The 13599-nt window shown below is 41.4% G+C and overlaps 1 protein-coding gene across 14 annotated transcripts in view; it reads left to right on the top strand.

Annotated features, from left to right (window-relative positions):
* The window catches only part of TMEM123 (transmembrane protein 123), an 80368-nt gene that overhangs the window by 41200 nt on the left and 25569 nt on the right, over window positions 1-13599 (top strand). The gene's annotated exons all lie outside the window — the stretch shown is intronic.

Below are 13599 nucleotides of genomic sequence, written 5' to 3'. Positions count from 1 at the left end.
CCCCCCTGTTGTGTGCTGGCTTCCCTCTGCTAGGGCCCCTGTGATGCTCTTTCCAAGTGGTGGAACTGCTGAGTCAGATTGTGCATGTATTTTAATTGATGTTTTACTAAATTTTCTTGCAAGGAGATTACACTAGTTTACTCCCACAGGCAGTAAAAGGGGCTTGTTTTCCACAGCCTCAACAGCACTGGGTAATAGCAAATATTTTAATATTTGCCAATCTAATATGTGATTAATGAAGTCTCCTTGTTTGGAGTTACAGTGCTTTAAATAAGTTTAGACTATTTTCATATTGGTTTTGAAGGGGCTTGGTTCTTTTTTAAAAAAACAGCTTTACTGAGATATAAGTCACTCATTTCAGGTGTATAATTCAGTGGTTCTTAGTATATTCAGGTATGTGCAACCATCACCAGTTAATTTTTGAATATTTTCATTGCCTCAAAAAGAAATTCTGTGCCCTTTAGCAATCACCCCCCTTACACCCATCTCACCCTGACCCCTCAGTCCCTAAGCAGTCATTTATCTAGTTTCTATTTCTAGATTTCCTTATTCTGGACTTCCATATGAACGGAATCATTTTAGTATGTGGTCTTTTATGATTGACTTCTTTCACTTATGTTTTCAAGATAACGTGAGTTGTAGCAAGTTGTCAGTACTTCATTCCCTTTTATGGCTGAGTAATGTTCCATTGTACAGAGATACCATATAATGCTTATATATTCATCCCTTGGTGGACATTTAGGCTGCTTCAGCCTTTTGACTGTTATGAATAGTATTGCTATAAACAAGTGTGCAAAATTGATGGGTCATATGGCAACACTGTGCTTGATGCACTGCCAGGCTGTTTTCCTAAAAGGCTGTCCCATTTCACATTCCCACTAGTAGTGTGCACTGTGTCAGGATTTTGATTTCTCTACATCCTTTCCAGCACTTTTAAACTTTTTGATTCTAGTCATCGTAGTAGGTATGAAATATTATCTCATTGTGGTTTTGATTTGCATGTCTTTGAGGATGCTCAATGATGTTGAGCATCCTTCATGTGTTTATTAGTTATTTGCATATCTTCCTTGGAAAAATACCTGGTTTTTTAGTTTGAAGTATAGTTGATTTACAGTGTGTTAATTACTGCTGTACAGCATAGTGATTCAGTTGTATTGTTGTTTAGTTGCTAAGTTGTGTTCAACTCTTTTGCAAGCCCATGGACTGTAGCCCACCAGGCTCCTCTGCCCATGGGATTTTCCAGGCAAGAATACTGGAGTGGGTTGTCATTTCCTTCTCCAGGGGATCTTCCTGACTCAGAGACTGAACTTGTGTCTCCTGCATTGACAGGCAGAGTCTTTACCACTGAGCCATCAGGGAAGCCCTGATTCAGTTTTACATACATATATATAAATTCTTCTTTTACATGTTCTTTTCTATTATGGCTTATTGTAGCATACTGAATATAGTTCTCTGTGCTACACAGTAGGACCTTGTTGTTTATCCATTCTATATATAAAAGCTTACATCCGCTAACCCCAACCACCCATTTCAAAATATTTAAGTATTTTGCCCATTTTTAAATTTTTAAATTTTTTCTGATTATAAAAATAATTCTTGTGAAGATTTTGGAAACTACAGCAAAGTATTTTTTAATTATTCCAATTACTCCCACCAAGCACTTTTAATTTTTTTTAGACTCAGAGTTGATATATAGGCACAGTTTCTTAAACAGAAACTAACACTCTTCCACAAAACATTTTATTATGGTTTCAAGTTACAACACGAGAACAACTAGTTGAGAAGTGACACTTTTAGCCTATTACCTGTTACAATAATAACTTACTTATTGCTCAGTAAGTTTTGGTTTGGCTACTTTTTTCACTCTACAGTGAATTTGATTTGCCAGTTTTAGTGTTTTTCACCCCAGTGTGTGTGCCCTGTTGTATTTGGGGGAAGATACAAAGAGAAAAGTAATTGTTTTGCCGTTAAGTGAACTTGGATTAGGTACTTAACCTCTCTGTGCTTCGGTTCCTTTTTTAAAAATAGAACTGATAAAATAATACAGATCTTCTAATGGGGTAAATTACAAGTAAAGCACCTGACTTTAAAACAGTACCTGGCACAAATTAAAAACTAAATAAATATGTTCCTCTTTGCTCTCCAGCCATGATGGTCCTTTTCTTTTCATTGAAATATAATTAATTTAAAATGTTATGTTAGCTTCAGCAGGTGTTTAGCATAGTAATTTGGTATTCTTCTACATTAAGAAATGTTCGCCACGGTAAGTCTAGTTATCATCTGTCACTATACAAAGCGTTTACAATATTATTGATCATATTCGCTGTGCTGTACATTATCTCTTCACGACTTACTTTATGATGAAAAGTCTGTGCCTCTTAGTCACCCATTTCGCTCATTCCTCTGCCCCTCTTCCCTGTCACTGCCGGTTTGTCCTCTGCGCCTGTGAGAATGGCCCTTTTTGATCCCCAGCTGTGCTCTCTGCCCCAGAACCTTGGCATATGCTGCTCTCGCTCCCTCAGGCACTCTCCCCTCCCATCTCCGCTTCTGCCTGCTGAACACCCATTCTGCACTCAGGGCTCTGCTCCAGCCTCACCTCCTCCTCGGGAGAGTAGTCCTTGACCTGTGCTTACAGGCCTCCCGAGGACCATATCTGTCTGTGTTAGGCTTTAGTGAAGACTGCCTTCTCAGCTGAAAAGTCATCTTCCTCAGCACCACATCACCAGTGTCCAGCTCAGGCCTGACACATTTTTGTTGAAGCAAAGGACGAGTGAATGCTCTGGGAGGAGTCTAGTTTCTGTGCTTGCTACCCCAGCCTTACCTTCAAGGTTAGTTGGGAGTCCTTTGATCACAATAAATCACCGTCTGCTCTCTACATACTTCTCTAATGGGATGCAGGGCTTTTCACTTTACAGTTGGGAAGAACAGGCTTACATGATGGTAGGACCGTTGCCATAATTCTGTCACTGTGTTCCTGGGCAACTCCTGTCTTTGCTCTTGTTCCCATGAAGCCCCTCCAGCCAGGCCCTGATCAGTGAGGGGTGTGGGGAAAGGGGGTGGACAGGGGCCTTCAGATCCGTGAGGACAGAGCAGAGCTCACCAGGCTCAGCAGGGCCACACTGTACTCAGTCTTCCTGACGAGTCAGGGGTAGTCAGGTCATTCAGCCCTGGTGACCTCCTGCAGGAGGGGACCATCTGTGCTTTGTGTGACGCAAGAGGTCATAGCGGTCATGCAGGGAGGAGGCGTTGGGTTTACTCATGTTGGGGGATGGGAGGGGTTGCCCAAGTCCCTTAGGGAGTATGGGTTTGACAGTAATGTGGTGGGAAGACATTGCAGGGTTTTAAACAGATTAGTTCAAATGGATGGTGGGCCAGGATGCTACTGGTGGACATGAAGACAGATTTTGCTGATAGGCTGACTATGGCAGGTGAGAGTTTGGGTATTCGAGTTTGAGCTCAGATGTTGTACTGGCCCAGGAAAACCCAACAGCTGGCCACCACGTGTCCAGGCAGTTACTACAGGAGAGGAGTTAAAAATGAGAATGGCTGAGAGATCCCAGCAGGCTGGGTCTCTGTCCAAAGATGTGAGTGTCCATAAGAGTGTCCAAAGATGGAGAGCCTCATGACGAAAGACAGAGGGAAGAGCACAGACAGAGAAGTGGGGGGTGAGGAGAACCCCACTTTGTATGTTTCATTGTCTTTGAGAAAGTTGAGAGTTAGGGGTGACAGTGTGAGAATTAGGCAGTTTTAACTTCCTACATGAGCCAGTTTTGGGGGGTCTTTACAGGGTAAGTCTTAGAAATTGTCATCTAGTATTAATAGTTATATTACTGCATTTTATTGTTTTAAATTATCAAACCTTAGAACTAGAAGTAACCTTTGAGCAGTTTTTCTCGTTATTAGTACCACATTCTAACCAACTGAGCAACCTGTCATTCCCTCAGTTGTATGATTTTTTTTTTTTTTTGGTTATTTAACCTGTTTGTGCTGGGAACTATGATAATGGTTAGTTAGGTGAAAATTATAAACCAAGAAGTACCATACAGTCCTAAAGTAAACATCCAAACTTAACCAGAGAGGAGAAAGTATTTAGTTTCTGACGTTTTCCAGTTGAGTTTAGCTATTCAGTTTTCTTGTGAATTGTATAATCCAAGTTTTGCCATGACTTCATCCTTTCTAGTCACAGAGTTTGTGTTTCACAAAGCAGCCTTAAGATTCAGCAATCTGCAGGAACTGTGACACACCAAGGCTGCTACATGCTTACCACAGCATAATTGTCTTGATGAGACGACATGATAACAAATGTATGTGTGGCTGTCTCTGTAAAGAGGTTAATCTCTCTGTGTTAAGTTTTCTGAGGATGATTCTGTTTTTAACTAGACTCTAGATCATGCTGACCCAGGATAAACTTTTCAGACTAAGTGCTTTAAATGATGCTAAGTCTGTAAGTTCAGTGAGTCTGGCTGCATCTGGGATCCACACTAGTTTACCAGTGAAAGTTGCTATATATAAGACGTAAAACTTCTGCTTAGTAGAATGCTACGATTTTAACAATTTACTTTAGAATCAAAACTTAGAGTCTAGTTGACTCAGTGTAAGTATTGTAACATTGCAGCACACAGGAATTCATGTTCGTTAGCTTAGTCAGAAGTTCATAAAGGGGTGTGAAAGTCTATTTCAAAAAGAAAAGTCTAATTTTAGAAGCTTCCATTTTACACACCAGAACTTTCATTTCAATAAATAGCTTGGGTAATTTTCCTGCTGGCACAAGTTGAAAAGTACATTCTGTTGGAAAGGAAAAAAGAAAATAACCTGACGAGAAACTATAAGCCTGTCTATGAAGCGAAGGAACAGGAAGAAGAAAGTAAACACCACAGATTTAATTTTCATATTTCATATTTCCTGTTACATGTATTTGGTTGCAAGCAACAAAAACCAACTCCAGCTAAGCACTTAGGCAAACAAGAAATTGTTGGACACAGATGGGGTCACTCACAGAATCAAAGAGAAAACATTGAACAGCTAGACCTAGCACTAGGTATTTTAAGGGCAGGAGTGAACAGAAAGAATCTTTTAAGGAGTTGTCAAAATGACTTGTCAGCTCTTTTCCATTCTATTGTACGCTGCTTGAGTTTCAAATTTGTGGGAAGATCTGATTGACCTAATTTGAGTCATCGCCTACCCATTGACAGTCCCTCCAAACTGCATGGAGGGCAGGACTGAGGGGTCTTTAAAGGAAGAGTGGAAGCTATTATAAAAAGTGAGGACCAGGAGCTAGACAAGGGAAAAACAGTGAATGTTCACTACACCAGCCGCGTAGCCACGGTCAGTAGTAGTGATTCTGCCCGAAGAGCCAGATAGTTACTGTCTTTCTCTTCAGAAACAGCTCTTGTCAGCTTTGTATTCATACGTGAACTGTGGTGAAAATATTATGCCACTTTGAATTGGAGAGGGATCCTTTCCCTTGAATTTCAGAATATCTTTTTCATTTAGCTTTATAAATTGTCCAGATGACCAGTAATTTCTGATATGGAGTAAAAATAATCTAGAATCACTTTTCTTGTTTGCTTCAATTTTTTTTTTCCAGAAAGTTCTTATATTTGAAGTATGTGTTGCCAGAAAGTTATCATGATAATTCTCAGAAGGTATATGTGTATTCTTCTTTTCTACATCTCCGTGTAGAGAGAATATTCTTTGTCTTCCTGAATGAACTGGTAGATTGTTTACATTTAAAGTCTATTTCCTAGGATTTCCCTGGTGGTCCAGTGGTTAAGAATCTGCCTGCCAGTGCAGGGGACACAGGTTCAATCTCTGGTCCAGGAAGCTCCACATGCCGTGGGCCAACTAAGCCCGCACTCCACAGCTGCTGAGCCTAAAGTCTGGAGCCTGTGCTCCACAGTAAGAGAAGCCTCTACGGTGAGAAGTCTATGCACTGCAGCTGGAGAGTGGCCCCCCTCGCTGCAACCAGAGAAAGCCCATGCAACGCAGCGAAGACCCAGGGAAGCCAAAAGGAAAAAATGAAGAATTGGTTTTTTTTAAGTCTATTTCCTTAGAACTTACACACACCCTACTCTTGTTCTGCCATTTCTACCTTTCTCCTTGTCCCTCATAGTTCTTGTCCCCTAGTTGGTCAGGTACTAAGGGACCTGGGGCAGCTTTTGTGAAATTCAAAACAATCAAAAAGCCCGAACAGGAACTAATTGAAATATGTTGGGGTAACATTGTGCCATTAGCCTTGAAGAGCAGTGGCCACTGCTCAGTGCTGCCCCACGGCCACGACTCGGCAAGCGCCCCAAGGTGGCCAGGTACACTCGGTTTATGTGGGCCTGTCCCCGAGGTGCATGGGCTCACCCGGGGTGAGTGAGCGTGCACACAGCGGGCTGTTCAAGGCCTCTGAGCACTAGTGGGCCCTCCAGTCCACGAGGAAGAGGGTGGGGCCTCCACCGTGCCAAGAGGAAGAGGGAGGGCTGAGCAGCCCTAAGGAAACCGGCTGCAGAGGAGGACTGAGCTGCCTTCCTCCCAGTGCACACCGAGACCTTTACAGGGACAGAGAGGCGGGTACGGCTTAGGACATTAAGCCAGCTGTGAATAATAGTGTTGGTCAGCACTCTAGCTTGATACAGGGTGTGGATAAGAGACATGTAGTGAGTTCCAACCACAGACTGAAGGTTGTGAAAAGAGAACCTGCTAAAGACCAAAACCTTGCAGCTTAATTCTGCAAGTTAAAGCATTCCACAGTAGACAGTAACACATTCACAATTAGAAGACTTCATTCGGCTTGGTGACGTCCCACCTATTCTAGACTAGCACGTTAACTGATTGTATATGCCCAGACACGAAGCTGTTTATCCACAGCTGGCTATTCAGTTAATAAATAGGTTTGTGACTAGGCATATACATCAGTTATTTGCTCTTTATAGTAATCCTGATATCGCCAAACAAAATAGAAGTTTTCTAATTATAAATGTATTAGTCAGATTTTAATCAATAAGTAGGGAATAAAACAGCCTTTGTAAACACTAGGCCACATGCTCATTCAGTCTTTATCATCATACTCTAGTACTAAAGTAATTTTGCTTTCAGTGTTAAACAATAACAACAAAAGGCATACCAAAATCCTCACATACCTTGGGTGTAAACTTTCCTGGGGTTTTCCATTATTAATGAAGTCAAAGACAAATTTTATAACTTCCTTGAGATAGCTAAAACTTACATAGCAATCTCTGTATGTAGGGATATTAGAGTATTAAAAGAAACTGACCTTGCATTATTTTCTACTCAAGACAGGGTTTTGGTTAAATGCAATTTTTGTTTTTTAAAATCTCATATATGCTCTGTCCATCCCACTAGTTAGCTGCAAGACAGTTGACCTCAGGCAAAGTTAAGTCCCTCTGGAAGTTCATTGCCTAGAGATAGGAAGACAGTTTACTTGATATTGACACTGTTTAGTTAGAAGTAAGTAAAAGTGTCTCAGTAGATCAGTGGAAATTGATTATGATAGTAGATTAAGAGGTAGAAACTTCGTTTACCTTAAGGAAAACATAAATACTAATATCACTGAAATATGAATAGGAAAAGAGTGGAAAATAAAGCACAGAACTAATTCTAACCGACAGAAATTTTATGGAGATTACTGAGGTAAACTATGAGGAGCTTTGCAACTCTTAAATTCTCCTTACCCATTTTAGCTTTTTAAAATTGTTGGCTCCTGTTTTTACCAATCTGAGTTTTCATTAGTCTTCCTTTTTTTTACACAGTTAGAAGGAAAAGAATTGAAATTTTTGTACCTCAGTTTTCTCCTAGCACTTCTTTCTAAGGTTGTTGTGAGGGTTAAGTGAGTTGATATACATAAAGGATTTAGAACAGTGCTTGGCACATCATAAATGCCATATATATATATATATATATGTACACACATATATATATATTATTATTATTGTTAAGAATGATCCAGATGTTCAAGAGTGAGAAGTCAGAGTTCTAATAGAATGCTGTAGTTACTTAGGGGCTTTCCAGATGGCTCAGTGGTAAAGAATCCACCTGCCAAGCAGGAGATGCGGGTTCGATCCCTGGGTCAGGAAGATCCCCTGGTTTGATTCCTGGGTCGGAAAGATACCCTGGAGAAGGAAATGACAACCCATTCCAGTACTTTTGCCTGGAGAATCCCATAAACAGAGGAGCCTGCCAGGCTACAGTCCATGGGGTCGCAAAGAGACAAGATTTTGTGACTAAATAACCACATAGTTACTTAGACTCAAAGCTATAAAAACCTAGCTGACCTTTCTGTCAGAGTTCAGTGATAATTCTGCTACATAAGCCTCTGATATTCTTTTCTTACATCCACTCATCAAAGGTTCCTTTTGAACCTAATATGTGTTAGGCAGTGTGCCAGACTCTGGGAGTTGTAGAGACCAACTGGATATAGACACTGTCTTTATGATACTTGGAATTTACTTCCAAAAGTAATAAGAACCAAAATAGCTATAATCAAAAATGTGCTTAGTAGAAAAACACACTTGAAGGAGGGAGAGATTACTTTCAGTTAGGAAAACCTTGAAGGAAATAGCACTTGAACATGTCTAGGTGGATGTGGCATTCACAAATGGAGTAAGGAAGAACAGATTTGTCATTGGAGGACACGATGTGAGGAAAGGTGTGGGGAAGGGACGGGATCTGGGCTGGACGCCGGTCCAGGCTGTCTTTATGTCGTGCGTTCCCTGTTGTGAATTGAGGGTGAGGGTGGTGGCAGTAACAATGGTAGCCTCTGGCTGCCAAGCATCTTGCAGTTCTTCACCCTTGTTATTGAATTCTGCGTGATAACCAGATGAGTTAAGTATTGTTTTCCCTATTTTAGAGATGAGGAAACGTTGTACACTTAGAAAACAATTGCATGACCGTTTGAGCATAGGAAGGAAAGTGAAAGTGTTAGCCGCTCAGGTATGTCCACTCTGTGCGACACCACAGACTGCAGCCCACCAGGCTCCTCTGTCCGTGGGATTCTCCAGGCAAAGAGTACTGGAGTGGGTTGCCATGCTCTCCTCCAGGGATCTTCCCGACCCGGGGATCGAACCTGGGTGTCTTGCATTGCAGGAAGATTCTTTACCATCTGAGCCACCTGAGAAGCCCAGGAGTTGGTTTGAAAATGAGGGGTTTCTTTCTGACATACCTGGCTGCCTCTTCAAAATCTCCAGGGATTGATTGACAGATAATTAGATACGTATTCTACCATCTTGAGAATACCAATTGATACAGATTAGAATTTTCTTCCGGAGAAGGCAGCGGCACCCCACTCCAGTACTCTTGCCTGGAAAATCCCATGGATGGAGGAGCCTGGTGGGCTGCAGTCCATGGGGTCGTGAAGAGTCAGACATGACTGAGCGACTTCACTTTCACTTTTCACTTTCATGCATAGGAGAAGGAAATGGCAACCCACTCCAGTGTTTTTGCCTGGAGAATCCCAGGGACGGGGGAGCCTGGTGGGCTGCCGTCTATGGGGTCGCACAGAGTCGGACACGACTGATGCAACTTAGCAGCAGCAGCAGAATTTTCTTCAATACTACTTCTGAATTTTCATCAGATTTTTCTGCCCCCGGTGTTTCCCAGAAACCCGAGGTTTGTCTGTCTTATCCCAAGACCTTTTTTGAAAATGTAGCAAGTGAGCGTGCAGTCTGTGCAGAGTTGGATGGTTGGAGGGAGCACTCATTCTGGCTGAAGTGACAGGGTCCCGCATCTACAAGCCTGACCCTGTCCCATTTCCGTATCAGATAAATAGCATTATCTGTGTAATCAAGTTCTAATTCAGAATGGAATTCAGGGTTTGTGTGCCTTGGCTCCATGCACTTCCTGTCTTTGTTTCCAGATCTGTAAAACATCAGTAAAAATACTTCTGTATGCGTTGAGGTTTATTGTGGGGTAAAGTAAAAATCAGTACATGGAACAGTTCATCAGCTGCTCACTGCTTTATTGTTTCTATAATCATAGTCTTGTGAGGAAGTTATATCCTCAGAGGCTTCTCGATACATAGGGGTCTTTGTTCCTGTACTCTAGTGGCTTCAGATGGCTTATTTTAGCTTCTCCTTTTTTCTAACAGACTCAATTGTCATGTCTTTGTATTGGCATTATGCTTCCCTCTGATACCCACTCTTCCATTTGCTGCTTTTAATCAGCAGTCAACTAGGAAACCACAGAATAGAACTTTTTAGCAATATGTCTAAAATTAAAGTAATTTTGTTCTTTTTCACAAGGGGTGAGAGGAAGTTTTTTTAAAATCTCAGTTGGTTTAAAATTTCATGTTTATTTTTGAAATCTTTTTTAAGTTCTTAAGCATTTTTAGAAATCAATAACGCTTGCAACTTAATCCTTTAAGCAATACAAAAGCATATAAGATAAAAAAATATCTGATGCCTCTCTCCCTTTCCCTTTTCAGTAACTCCCTAGAAATAATCACTATTTGTGGAATGAATATACAAAATAGGCTCATGATGTTCTGCACCTCGTTTTTTTGACCAAACTATTAACCTTTTTGTATTAGTACATTATTGGTTGTGTGCACACGTGCTAAGTCACTTCAGTCATGTCTGACTCTTTGCGACCCTGTGGACCATAGCCCACCAGGCTTCTCTGTCCATAGAACTCTCCAGGCAAGAATACTGGGGTGGGTTGCCATGCTGTCCAGGGGATCCTCTGGACCCAGGGATCGAACTGCATCTCTTTATGTCTCCTGCATTGGCAGGCAGGTTCTTTACCACTACCGCCACCTAGGAAGCCCACATTATTGGTTATTGCTGCATAACAGACCCCCCAGGACTTAGTGGTTTGACTGTATATATTACCTCAGTTCCTGTGGGTAAAGAGTTCAGTAGTGGCTTAGCTGGGTACTTTGCTGAAGGTTTCAGGGTTTCCCTGATAGCTCAGTTGGTAAAGAATCCACCTGCAATGCAGGAGACCCCGGTTCATTTCCTGGGTCAGGAAGATCCACTGGAGAAGGGATAGACTACCCACTCCAGTATTCTTGGGCTTCCCTTGTGACTCAGCTGGTAAAGAATCTGCCCGCAATGTGGGAGACCTAGGTTCGATCCCTGGGTTGGGAAGATCCCTTGGAGAAGGAAAAGGCTACCCACTCCGGTATTCTGGCCTGGAGAATTGCATGGGCTGTATAGTCCATGAGGTTGCAAGGAGTCAAACACAACTGAGCAACTTTCACTTTTCACTGAAGGTGGATTTGAAGTTGCAAATACTGGAGGCTTGAGTGGGACTGAAGGCGCCACTCTAAGGTAAACTAACTCACAGACAGGAGGCCTCAGTTCTTTCTGCATCGCTTTGCTTGAGCATCTTCACAGCATGGTGGCAGGCTTCCCCAAGAGTGAGCTCTCTAGAGATTCACTGGATCCTAGAGAGAGCCATGGAAAAGGCAATGGCACCCCACTCCAGTACTCTTGCCTGGAAAATCCCATGGACGGAGAAGCCTGGTAGGCTGCAGTCCATGGGATCGCGAACAGTCAGACACGACTGAGCGACTTCCCTTTCACTTTTCACTTTCATGCATTGGAGAAGGAAGTGGCAACCCACTCCAGTGTTCTTGCCTGGAGAATCCCAGGGACGGGGGAGCCTGGTGGGCTGACGTCTCTGGGGTCGCACAGAGTTGGACACAACTGAAGTGACTTAGCAGCAGCAGCAGCAGAGAGAGCCAAGTAGAAGCTATCGTTTTTATGACTTAACCTCAGAAGTTATAGTTTTGACATATTCTTTGCTAGAAGCAGGTTTCTAAGTTAGGTCCACCTAGAAGGAAACTGAAATAGAAATAGTGTAGGAAGTGCTTTGAAACAGTAAATTATAAACAAATCTACAATAATTTCAGGATAATGGTTACTTTGAAGGCACTGCATTTGATGAAGGTGCACCATTTGAGGGAATTTCTTAACTGACAATTTTATGTCTTTATCAGACTAATGAGAACACAGATGTTCTTAACCATGAGATGTTCTTAAACATTGCTTAATGGAAATTTAGAGAGGCTCTCGATTTTTAAATTCTGACCTCTTATTTTAGTTTCAGCTTACATGTATACATTTGCTTATTGATGGTGATTGTAGTGCAGTGAAGATAGTCAATGGTAAAATTAAAACCTAAAGTAAATGCAGTAGGCTCTGGAATTCAGGAGGATTTCCATTAACAGACAATGAGCAAACCAGTGGAAAGTTCACCAGGCTTGGAGAAGTCCAACAACCTGTGTTAGGGTCTGTTCATCACTGTGTGTGACAGTGATTTGGAGCATTTACTTAACTGGAGTCAGTTTCTCATCAATAAATTGCAGGGAACAAGCCCACTTCTCATGCTGTTATACAGATCACATGAAATATTTTTCATTAAAAATATGAAATATTTAATTTTTAATATGAAATATATCCAGCTACTGGCACACAACAGATCCTCAGTATTTTCTTCCTACTTGCACAGATTATTTCCTCTTGATTCTGGTTCCGTGTCTAGCATTTTAGCAAGTGTGTATTTTTAGTAATTGCAAGTTTTGTATTTTTATTTTGTTGTGCAAGAAAAAATGTTCAGTATTCAATACTAAACTTTCTAATGCCTTTATACAATGAGCTAAAATCATTTAATAGTGGATGTTAAACTGTAGAATTGCCATCTCTAGGGATTTCTTTTTGCTGACATTTGAGCAGTTTTTTTTGCTGACTGAATATCTCTTTGTGGTGGTGCTTTGAGCTCATTAACAACTAAATTCTTATGTGGCAGCTGCACATTACACATGCTTATTCTCCGTGTTCAGACCATAAATCTTCTGTGACTGAGTGACAGCACCACCTGCATAGTCTTTTGAGGTTGCAGATATAGGTCTAATAATGTTATTTCAGAATAGTCCAGATATGTTTTCTCGTACATTTTAGCACAACTGGGACAATGAAATGGTGTTTCAGAGTATGAGAAATTATTGTTATTTTTTGTGTGTGTTTTACAATGCAGACAGATGGTAGAATTTCCTGTATGTAGGATTGTATAACATGTAGAACATCCAGAGTATTTGGTACATACCTAGCTGGGGGTTATTAAATACTGAGAGTAATTTTGAAAATGTTCATGTTATTTTCTCTCCCTAAAATCTATTTTCTAGCTTATTCTTAGCAAAACACGTTGAATGAAGGTCATTAGGGCAATGACACAGTCACTCACTCATCCCGACAAAGCTTTTTGCTTTGATGGCACTACTTTTCATGACTGGTAGCCAAACACAGTGCTTGAAAACAGAGGCTCTTGGGCCAAACTGCCTCAGTTCACATCCTGGCTCTTCCCTCCCGAGGTTGTTCTCAAGTCACTGAGCCTCTCTGTTCCTCAGTTTCATCTATGAAATGGGGATGAGCATAAAATCTGCCCCTTAAAGTAATATGAAAATTGCTAATGTTTACAAAATACTAAAGCAGTGTCTGGTTCATAATGGGGACTGTTCAAATGTTCATTAAGTAAGCATATTAAATAAGTACAGCAGACAGACAGCTGTAGAGCATAGAGCACACAGGACTGGGCTCAGCTCTGCGAGCTCATCCCAGATCGGATCAGTCCCCAAACAGTAAGACACTGTCCTTT

The sequence above is a fragment of the Bubalus bubalis genome, chromosome 16, assembly GCF_019923935.1.
Source record: "Bubalus bubalis isolate 160015118507 breed Murrah chromosome 16, NDDB_SH_1, whole genome shotgun sequence".
NCBI classification, from domain to species: domain Eukaryota; kingdom Metazoa; phylum Chordata; class Mammalia; order Artiodactyla; family Bovidae; genus Bubalus; species Bubalus bubalis.
The sequence above is the reverse complement of the archived record's forward strand: the minus strand, read 5'-3'. Positions and strand labels throughout refer to the sequence as shown.